The 10,732-nt window shown below is 43.3% G+C and overlaps 1 protein-coding gene across 1 annotated transcript in view; it reads left to right on the forward strand.

The window, feature by feature from the left end:
* The window catches only part of GNAQ (G protein subunit alpha q), a 290,132-nt gene that overhangs the window by 134,160 nt on the left and 145,240 nt on the right, over positions 1 to 10,732 (forward strand). The window lies entirely within an intron of this gene.

The raw sequence follows: 10,732 nt of genomic DNA on the forward strand, positions 1-10,732 counted from the left end.
CATAAAGTTTATCCTACATCACTTATTCTTTCATTTGTTTTGTAAACACCCTATTATCAGGTAATATAAATTTGAATGTCCCACCAACCGAAATCTTTCCTGCTAACCAGACCCCTTTTGTTTTGAGCCAGTGGAATCCATTTTTAAAAAGAATTCAAAATTCATTCCAGGATTCTGTGGGGCATTCTTTCTGCACTGTAGCAACTCATAATGCTCCCACTTTCTAGGAGAAATGGTTGGACTATTAGAAATTAGTTACTTAGATGCTTCTTTTTTTCCTGAAGAGCATAGTCACTGCTAAAAATTCAATTTAATTAAGTTGTGTAAATACATTTTCTGACAGGTTTCTCCAGTTTTATTTAATTTTGCAAAATTAAAAAATGGCACTGCCTTTCTTTTTAAATGCTGAGGACAGTATGTGAGAGCATTTTGGTAGGTCCCTAAATCATATTAAAAGTTTAAACCTTATGGGGAAGATCCTTATGCTCTTTTAATATCAGCATTTATTGACTTTGAATCTAGTTTCAACAAAAGACATATTGTCAAGATGATGATACCACTTTTCTTGTGCTTAAAGGTAAAGCTCTTTTTCTCTGTGCTGTGCTTTATACTCAGTACTTGTGGCCAGCAAATGTGAGGGGTTCACTCCCACACCAAGTAATTCTATACCAGCTGATGCCCTACAATTCAATTCAATTCAATTCTGACACTTATCTACCTGTAGTTAGTGTCAGACCCCACAGGCTAAGGGTTCAGTCCCACAAGACTGCCCCCTTACCCCACTTCTGATGCTGATCACAAATCCAGGTTGTTCCATGGGCTTCTGACCAGCTGGCTATAAATGAGAGGTTTCCCCCGATCCTCTCCTCAGGTTTGGCAATTTGCTAGAGTGGCTCAGAGCACTCAGAAAACAATTTACTTACTAGATTACTGGTTTATTATAAAGGACTATAACCCAGGAACAGCCAGAAAGAAGAGTTGCATAGTGCAAGGTATGTGGAAGGGCGCAGTACTAACATCCCCTCTCCGTGGGAGGTGCGCCACCCTCCCAGCATGTCCAACCTGGGAAGCTTTTCACACCTTGTACTTTAGGGATTTTTATGGAGGCTTCATGGTATAGGCATGGTTGATTAAATCATTGGCCCTTGGTGATTGATTCAATTGAAGGGCTACCTAATCATGTGGTTGGTTTCCCTGGAGGAACCAGCCCCCATCCTGTGGTTATCTAGGGGCTTTCCAAAAATCACGCATTAACATAAACTCTCTTGTGTTTGGAAAAGACTTGCTATAGATAACAAAAGGCTCTCCTTTCACCTTTATGACTCTTGTCACTTAGGAAATTCCAGAAGTTTTAGGAGCTCTGTACCAGGAATAGGGATGAAGACTAAATATGTATTTCTTATTATAAATCACATCACAGTCCTCACCCTTTTCTTTTTCTCTCTCATCGTAGAAGTGCTCTCTTTTCACGCTCATTAAAAAAAAACAAAAAGTCAGTTTTAGGGACATGTAAGTTGTCCAAAATCATGAATGATTTTAGTGAGTTTGAAAAGGGACTTTTCTACCTCTGGTGAGACAGTAACCTTAGATACGGGGACTGGTAATTTCAAAACCATAAAGGCAAAGGCTAGTTTTGGTGGGCTGTAAATCTAGCACAGCTCCTGGGAAAATTTTTTAAAAACCTAATTTCTACTTTTTGTGCTTTTTCTCTCTTCCCAAACTCAGTAACTAAAATACACCTAACCCTCAGGAAAGTTGTACGGGTCGGGGATGGACACTTTTGGTGTTTGTTTTCTTTTCCTTCCCCTTAACAAGTACAAAGAAACGAGTTTATTAAAACCTACCGAGCTTTTACTTTTCAGCAAAGCGCTCTTAGAATTCCAGTCTGTTCTTGGGCTCTCGTTTTCACCTTCCTCGTTATTTTGCTTTGTATCTGGCTTATTTGGCATTCTCGGCTCTCTGAGCATGCTGACTTCCTGAAAATGAGCAGAACTTACACTTCTTTGTACTTACATGTCTGAGGTTTGCAAAAACCCCAAGACCTTGAGCACATCTCTTCATTTCCCTGAACTCCAATTTTCTTAGTAGTAAAATGAAGATGTGGGACTAAAATATCTCTAAAGTTCATCCCAACTCTGCTATTATAGCAACAGTAATAATCCTTAACTTTGGATAGCTTGTTATGGGCCAGGAATCTATGTTGTCTTATTTAATGTCTTTAGAAACAGCAGTTAGGCACCACTATTTTCTCTATTTTACAGATGAGGCTTTGAGAAGTTGGTGGATGTTCCCAAGATCGCAGAGCTAATGAGTAGTAGAGCTGGGGTTTCAAGCCATGGTCTTCTCCACATAGCTTTTCTCCACTATGCCTGCTGCTTCCTAAAACAGGGAAAGTCAAGCGGCCGCCATTTTTATTGAGGGCTTGCTTTGTGCCAGGCAAACTGCTAGGCACTTTGAGCAGAGTCCTATGATGTAAATATTATTATCTCAGTTTTGTAGACAAGGAAATTGAGGCTCAGAGATAATAAACTTGTTCAAGAAACAACCACTGGTAAATAGTAAGGAAGAATTTGAATCAAAATCTCTTATAGGGCTTCCCTGGTGGCGCAGTGGTTGAGAGTCCGCCTGCCGATGCAGGGGACACAGGTTCGTGCCCCGGTCCGGGAAGATCCCACATGCCGCTTTGCAGCTGGGCCCGTGAGCCATGGCCGCTGAGCCTGCGCGTCCGGAGCCTGTGCTCCGCCACGGGAGAGGCCACAACAGTGAGAGGCCCGCGTACCGCAAAAATTAAAAAAAAAAAAAAAAAAATCTCTTATAAAGCTTTCACTCTTATATGCCCCTAAGGGCTCCCAGCTTATGAAAGCTTGGTTGAGGAAAGAGGAGAAGGAACGGGGGGAATATACTCCTCTCATCAGCTTTTGTGATTCTGGACTGCAGCTGCCCCTAAAACATCTGTGCTTCTGGATCCAAGGTTGCATGCAAGAAGGCATGGATGGACAAGAATGGAGCTTTGACCTGGTGTTAGGAACTGGAAGTCAATGACCATATGTATCTCTGGACAGAATAAGGACCAAGTGCTTGAGTCTCTTTCTTGCCAGGACCACTTTACAGCATATGGGTTAGCTAGATGGACCCAGCGTTTTCAAAAAACTGCACCGGAGCAGTGGGTCTCAAATTATGGTTCCAGGACCAGAACCATTACCACCACTTGGGAACTTGTTAGAAATGCAGATTCTCAGGCCCTGCCCCAGACCCACTGAATCAGGAACATGGGAAGAGTGGGACCCAGGAATCTGTTTAAACAAGCCCTTCAGGTGATTCTGATATAGACTCAGGTTTGAGAGCCACTGCACCCAGCAGGCACTTGCTTCTGTCAGTGGTGTGGCTAGCTATAAGACAAGAGCATGGGTTAAGGGCCAAAGCTTCAAGACTGAGGTTTTGAAAATGGTGCTTTTATCTTTTCACTGTTGAACACACAGCGTTTCATCTTTGCAAATAAACAAATGCCCTTATGGTAAAACACCTGCTACTTCTCCAAAATAAGGTCCCCTTCAGAGTGGTATTAAAGTGCACATCCTTCAGAGACCTGATTCAAGAGTAAGAAGTCTTGACAGATGGGTTTATTGAATTTCTCCCATTTTACAAACTTTCTTCCTGCATGGAAACAGCTGCGTTGACTTTGGCTCTCTGAACAGTTTAGGAAAGAGAAATGAACGGCAGTCTTTTGCCCTTAAAGAAAACAGAAGCAAGGAGAGGGTGTAAATGGTAGCCAGTGTTATGAGACAGTGAAGGCTTCTGGCTTTCTTTTGGAAGAATCTTCACAGTCATTGTCATTGAAGGACTGAACTGTGACACAAAATCCCAAAGGAGAGAAGACTTCTTCCTCCTCAAAATCTCCCTCTCTGAACCCTCACCCTTGCTAAGTAAGCATTGCTGATTTCTGGCAAGTTTCTTAACTCACAGTGTCCTTGGGGCAGTGGCCCTTCCCTAGTAAAAGGAGGCATTTACAGTTCAGGGACTGCTGAGTGAAATGTAGGGTATATTAGCAGGAGACCAGTGTGCCAACCAGACCTCACAACTCAACTGCCACAGCCTGCCCTCTTTGGGAAGGGATGAGCTTCCCTAAGGGCACTGAACGAAGGCAGGATGTATAGGCCGGCGTTTTGGCCTCAGTTTGAGGGGGTGGGGTGGGGCAGACAGCGTATTCTCCAGGCATCTCGCGTCTCTAGTCTTTGCCACCGGGAGGCACAGAGATTCCTAACTCCTTATTCACCATCATGGAAAGTTTTGCTTTTGTTGCAGCTTGCTTTATTCATTGTTTTCTTTTATGATTTAAATTTTTCCCCCATTTCAAATAACCCCACCCCGCTTTGGTTTCATAACCGTTTGCCTTTTCTCTTGCTCCGAAATATAGTAGAACGGAGACACTGGGCAAAATGGCCAACGTGCCGAATAAAGGCAGCTGGTGCGGAGCGTCCTGAAGGCGGCTGGCTTTCCAGGCAGGTTGGAGGAGAAAAAGGCTTCACGTCCCCATAGGAACTTGCCAGGAGCAAGTGCTAGAAGAATCACCTACACAACTTCGTGAAGGGAATGTTTTGTTTTGTTTTGTTTTTCTCCCCTTGTTTAAACCCTGCGAGTATTTCTGAAGCTGCAGAAATGCTAGTAGCTTTGAGCACGATGTGGGGCTGGCTGATGCTTCTGGCAGTTTTGCACGATTTTCTTCTCACTCAGGGCAGCCACTCATTCAGGGATTGTTTCTGTCTTCAGGGAAGTCTCCCTCCATGTCTGTTTTGCAAGCATTTTGGTTAAGTCAGAGACATCCTTTGTCTTCAGATGAAGCCATTTTTCCTGAAACACCAAAATCTTGAGAATTGGGGAGCCTATGACAGTGTTAAACAAACTTGGTAGTTTCTACTTCACGAACTGTTATTTTGGTGAGGGGTCAGCAGGGCACAGGAATTGGGCAGCTTGGGATTGGGGCGAGTCGACAAAGCACATGGGGGTATGACAGCATGGAAGGGGGTGAATTTTCCTCAGAAACTAAAGACTGTTCATACCGTGGTTCATGAGTGATCCAGAAACGTAGTGCAGAAGCAAGTATATTGAAATCCAAGTGCTGAAAAGAACCAGCCCCTTTCTCCTATGAGAAGGAACCACTGTTCCTCAGCCTGCCTAGAAAAGCACCCTTCCCTGCTCTTTGTTTCTTCTCTGTGAAGTAGGCAACGAGCGTTCAGGTGAGTGAGGTATCTGGGTGTTTTAGATGCTACTGAGACAGTTCTGAGACTCCATAGGTAGCGTGATGTCACTTCCCCAGGCACTGGCGGAGGTGAGGCTAGTGTATTAGGCGGAGGCTGAAGCACACTGTGGAGCGTCAGGGTAAAGAGTGTGTTGTTTATACTGGGAGGTGGGTAGATGGGGGTATTCATTTGATTTCAGTTAACTGGTAGAATTCAGATGGGGAAAACATGTTCCCTTATATTTCCAGCTCCTGTGTTTTCCCAGTCACCTCAACATCTTAATTGATTTTACTAATCACTTTGGTTCTCTTACAAGAGAGTTTCTTGAGTTAATAAGCTGTGAACTGAAATGTTTGCATTCTGATTTCAAGAGTTTGCTTTTTCCTTAGAAGGGTGCTAACTCTGTTAAGCATGCCTTTGATATATGTGTATGATAAGAACAATAGACTTAGTGGAGTGGAAATCATTAAGTTAAATGCTCAGCTAGTTTCACTCTGAATCAGTATCATGTTCTTATGTATCTCATCTGCACACGGGCACTTTAAAAATAGTTTTTCTCTGTTACAAAAATAATTAGAAAATACAGATAAGTTTAAAAAGTAGAAAAACTTCCATCAAGTGTCACTTCCCAATAGACTTATCATAAATACTTGTGGAATATATCTTTCTAGCCTTTTTTCTTATGCTTTTCCTCTTTCTCTCTCTTACCAAAAATTGGCTCTCAGCCCATCATTTTCTTGAACCTCATTGTGAATGCCTTTCCACGTCATTTGACCATCTTTTCTAGCCCTGTATTAGTGACTGTGCAGGTTCCCATTGTATGGCTTATAAATAGCTTGCATAATCAACTCAGATTGTTGGGTGTGTAGACCGTTCTGGTTGTTCACTAATATAAGCAGTGCCACAGTGAAATTCTTGAAACCCTTTTACACTTGCTTGATTGCAAGTTTTAGATAAATTCCTGGAAGTGTTATTTGCTAGGTCCCAAGCTTTTGCTACATCACCCTCCAGGATGGCTTATTTTTCTGGGATTCTGGGTTCAATTTCGAGCAACTAAATACAAGATCTGGAACAGGATTTTTCCTCTCCCATATTCCGTATTACTTCTCTATTCTGTGTATCATCAGGGGAAAGGGAAAAGAGCTTCCAATGGACTCCTGTGGTAGCAGGGTCCGTTTTTCACAAAACCGTGTGAAGACATGGCACTAGATTCATAACATCATTTAAAATCATTCTCGGTAGTTGATCGAGTCAGCAGCACTTAGAGTAGGAGTCCTCTATACACCCTTGATTGGTGTCCATAAAACTCCATGAAAGACAATGATTGGGCAGAAAACAGGTTGTGACTGACAAGGTCAGCCACCTATTTCCATCTGTTAAAAAATAATTAGCCAAGAGGTCACCATTCATTTATTCACCAAAGAGATTTTTGAGCCCCTTCTACATGCCTTGCAGTATTCTGGGTGCTTGGAGCAAACCAGTGAGCAGCTCCTGTACCTGTGCAGCTGACATGGAAGCCTACAATGGGGGAGGTGGTATGCAATAATTTATATAGTGCGTTAGAAGATGATCAATGTCACAAGAACAAAATAGATAGCAGTACAAGGGGGATGGGACAAGGTTGTACATAATGAAGGAGGTTGTTGGCCTCAGTGAGACGCTGACGTTTGGGCCAAGAAATTTGCAGGATGGGCGGGATGGAGCATGCCGTGGTCCAGGACGGCAAGGACTTGAAGAGTTGTTGCACACCCAGGCACACCAACCCAGAATGTATCCAGCCCCAGTTGCTGCCTTGTTTATGGTCATCCGGAGCACCGTCTTCGCTGCCAGGCCTGTCATGCTGGGGCAGACCCTGGGAAGCATATCCTTTTTATGTAGTGAAAAGTGCAAAACACACTCAATGTATACCTGGGTCAGCTGGGGTAGACGAACGGAAAAGGAATTGGTCTCAGAAGGAACCAAAAACTCTCTACAATGAATAAGAATTCTTTTTCACAGCGAGCTAAATACAATTTAGGATGCCATGAAATTCATGAAGTAGGCTGTCTAAAATGAAAATACGGTCTAGTGAAATATCTAGGCTTATTGGTAATATCTAAACTACATGAGAAAAGGTATAAATAATCCCGTTTGGAGTTCAGTGGAAGTATACGAGTGATTATGAATCCCTAAATCCTAAAGGATCAGCCAGGACATGTTTCTCAGCTTGCTCCCATTTTACAGTGGGGGAAACCGAGGCACAGGCAGTTGCAGGACTTGTTCCCAAGCTGGCATGAACTCGCCGCTGAGTTGCTGTGAGCCTGATTCACAGAGCTGCACTCCCTCCCACAGTGGGTCTCTCCCAGGGCCAGTGTGTTTCTGTCAAGCTTCCTTGTTCATTAGAAGGACTGATTGATAAATACATTTCTAAATAACGTCAATTATGAGATAATTTCCTCTCACCTTTCCTTGAGCTGATAATCAGTTTCTACTCGTTAATGTGCTGTGTGGCACACTTGGACACTAAACGAATTACTGAACTCTGTATTTTCCTTGAAGGAAAATGTACTGCGTACATCATGAAAGCTAGATGAAGCTAGATGAAGCTGGTAAAATTCATCTAACCGGGAATTTTCAAGCCCAGCCACACAGCAGAACCCAAGGGGTAGAATTAAGTTCAACCTCAGTGAACTGACTGAATGAGATTTTTCTGACCTGGTCTGATTTGTTTGTAGACACAACCCAAATCTTTCTATTGAATCTCACTCTATAAATCCTGCCCCTCAAGTGGTTACTTTGCAAGAATATGTTTTTTAATCAGTAAAACCATTATGTATAATATTTATTAGATATTGAGTGGTTGGTTATCAAGAAAATCATCACAGCTAGAATTTGCCCTTGTAATAAGTCTGGACAGATATTACTCAAAGGCATATGTTCAACAAGAGCAGTCAGTCTCTAGGAAGAATAATTTAAGAATGACTTGCCACAGAAAAAAGAAAAATAGGCATTTGAGAATTACAGTTAAAGCTTCAGTCTGTTCCTGTATCTTTTCCAGATTTTTCACATGCTCTTTGTCATTACTTTTCAGACTCATCATTTTGTTCATCTTAAAGTGTTACTCAAAATCCCTTATAAACTTTAAAATTTCTATCTCAAAATATTTAGCTTGGGCTTCCCTGGTGGCGCAGTGGTTGAGAGTCTCCGCCTGCCGATGCAGGGGACGCGGGTTCGTGCCCCGGTTCGGGAAGATCCCACATGCTGTGGAGCGGCTGGGCCCGTGAGCCATGGCCTCTGAGCCTGCGCATCCGGAGCCTGTGCTCCGCAACGGGAGAGGCCACAACAGTGAGAGGCCCATGTACCGCAAAAAAAGAAACAAAAAAATATTAGCTTAATAACACCGTGATAGACTTTAATTTTTATACCCCACTCTACCCCCTTTTTTTTCCCTCTAGGAAGGTGTTTATCGTGTTTTCTTTTTTTTTAAAACATCTTTGTTGGAGTATAATTGCTTTACAATGGTGTGTTAGTTTCTGCTGTATAACAAAGTGAGTCAGCTATACGTATACATATATCCCCATATCCCCTCCCTCTTGCATCTCCCTCCCACCCTCCCTATCCCACCCCTCTAGGTGGTCACAAAGCACCGAGCTGATCTCCCTGTGCTATGCGGCTGCTTCCCACTAGCTGTCTCTTTTACATTTGGTAGTGTGTATATGTCCATGCCACTCTCTCACTTTGTCCCAGCTTACCCTTCCCCCTCCCCGTGTCCTCAAGTCCATTCTCTACATCTGCATCTGCCCCTAGGTTCATCAGAACCTTTTTTTTAGATTCCATATATACGTGTTAGCATACAGTATGTGTTTTCTCTTTCTGACTTACTTCACTCTGTGTGACAGACTCTGTGTCCATCCACCTCACTACCAATAACTCAATTTCGTTTCTTTTTATGGCTGAGTAATATTCCATTGTATATATGTGCCACATCTTCTTTATCCATTCATCTGTCAGTGGACACTTAGGGTGCTTCCATGTCCTGGCTATTGTAAATAGAGCTGCAGTGAACGTTGTGATACATGACTCTTTTTGAATTATATCATGTTTTCTTTAAATCAGATGATTAGCGATTGAAAAGTGACCCAGGGAAACACAAGAAAGCCAACATATTTGGTGCATTTTATGGCCGAGGAAGTGTGTTTGTGTCTTATATGCAACACCTTTAAATGCCCCATACACATGTAGGAGATGTTATGAGCCCCGTTTTAGAGACAAAGAAGCCAGCCCATGAAAATTAAGTTGCCCGAGTCACATAGCCTGTAAGACACAAGGGTGGCATCTAGACCTCAGCCATTCTGAATTTGAAGCACATAGTTTTCCAATCTTCTCTTTCTGCCGTTACCCTGGCCATTATTTCTAGACTGAATATAAAAATTTTGAGTTGGACTGTAGTATTTTTGTACTTGGAAGGGTTTCTTAAAAAAAGTTTTTTTTCCTTTACTGCTTTGCATGATTCCTACCAGAGAGCCAGAACTTTATCCATCTAATACTCCTGGGTACTACTGGCAGTCAAGGTAGAGCTAAACAAAAGCAGTCATTCATTCAACAAATATTTATTGATCATCACACCAAGTTCTAAAAACTGTGCTAGGTGCTGGGGTTCAAGGGGAGAATGAGACTCCCTGCTTCTGTCCTCATGGAGCACTGGGGCTCGTGGGAAAGAGGGGCATGGTCATTCAAAGTGTGGTGACCAGGTCAAATGTGGAAGCAATTGGTGTGTGGGAGAGAGATAAAAAGTAAGCTTTAGGGACTTCCCTGGTGGTCCAGTGGTTAAGACTCCGTGCTTCCACAGCAGGGACCGCAGGTTCCATCCCTGGTCCGGGAACTAAGATCCCACATGCTGCGTTGTACGGCCAAAAAAAAAAAGAAGTAAGTTTTAGTTAGTAGAATGGACTGAAAACGCATTGGAGGGGCGGGGGCGGGGATGACACACTTACCAGAGCTAATCGAACTTGAACCTCAGGGCTTCCCTGGTGGTGCAGTGGTTGAGAGTCCGCCTGCCGATGCAGGGGACACGGGTTCGTGTCGCGGTCCGGGAAGATCCCACATGCCGCAGAGCGGCTAGGCCCGTGAGCCATGGCCGCTGGGCCTGCGCGTCCGAAGCCTGTGCGCTGCGGCGGGAGAGGCCACAACAGTGATAGGATGACAAAGAAAAGTGGGCGTGGCAGAGGGGGCAGTGTTGTTTGCAGGGCAGTTTAAGCCCATTTTCGCCTGCCCTGACTCAATGACGATGTGTTATTCCTGTTGGATAGAAAATTAGATCATACTAGTAGAAAATGGGATCATAATAGTTTCATGTGAAAATTTTTAATCAAAGCAGGATACTTTAATTGTATCACGCCTTTCCTCAAATAACAAGCTTAACCTGAGGAGGAAGCACATTTACCACCCACTTGTGTTTCTTCCCACCTGGCAGAGTCCCCAGTTTGAAAAATGATACAGCAGTCTCTCAAGAAATG

Source organism: Aethalodelphis obliquidens, unplaced genomic scaffold (genome assembly GCF_003676395.1).
Source record: "Aethalodelphis obliquidens isolate GAN/ISIS:26980383/991018 unplaced genomic scaffold, ASM367639v1 scaffold7, whole genome shotgun sequence".
Taxonomy (NCBI): Eukaryota; Metazoa; Chordata; class Mammalia; order Artiodactyla; family Delphinidae; genus Aethalodelphis; species Aethalodelphis obliquidens.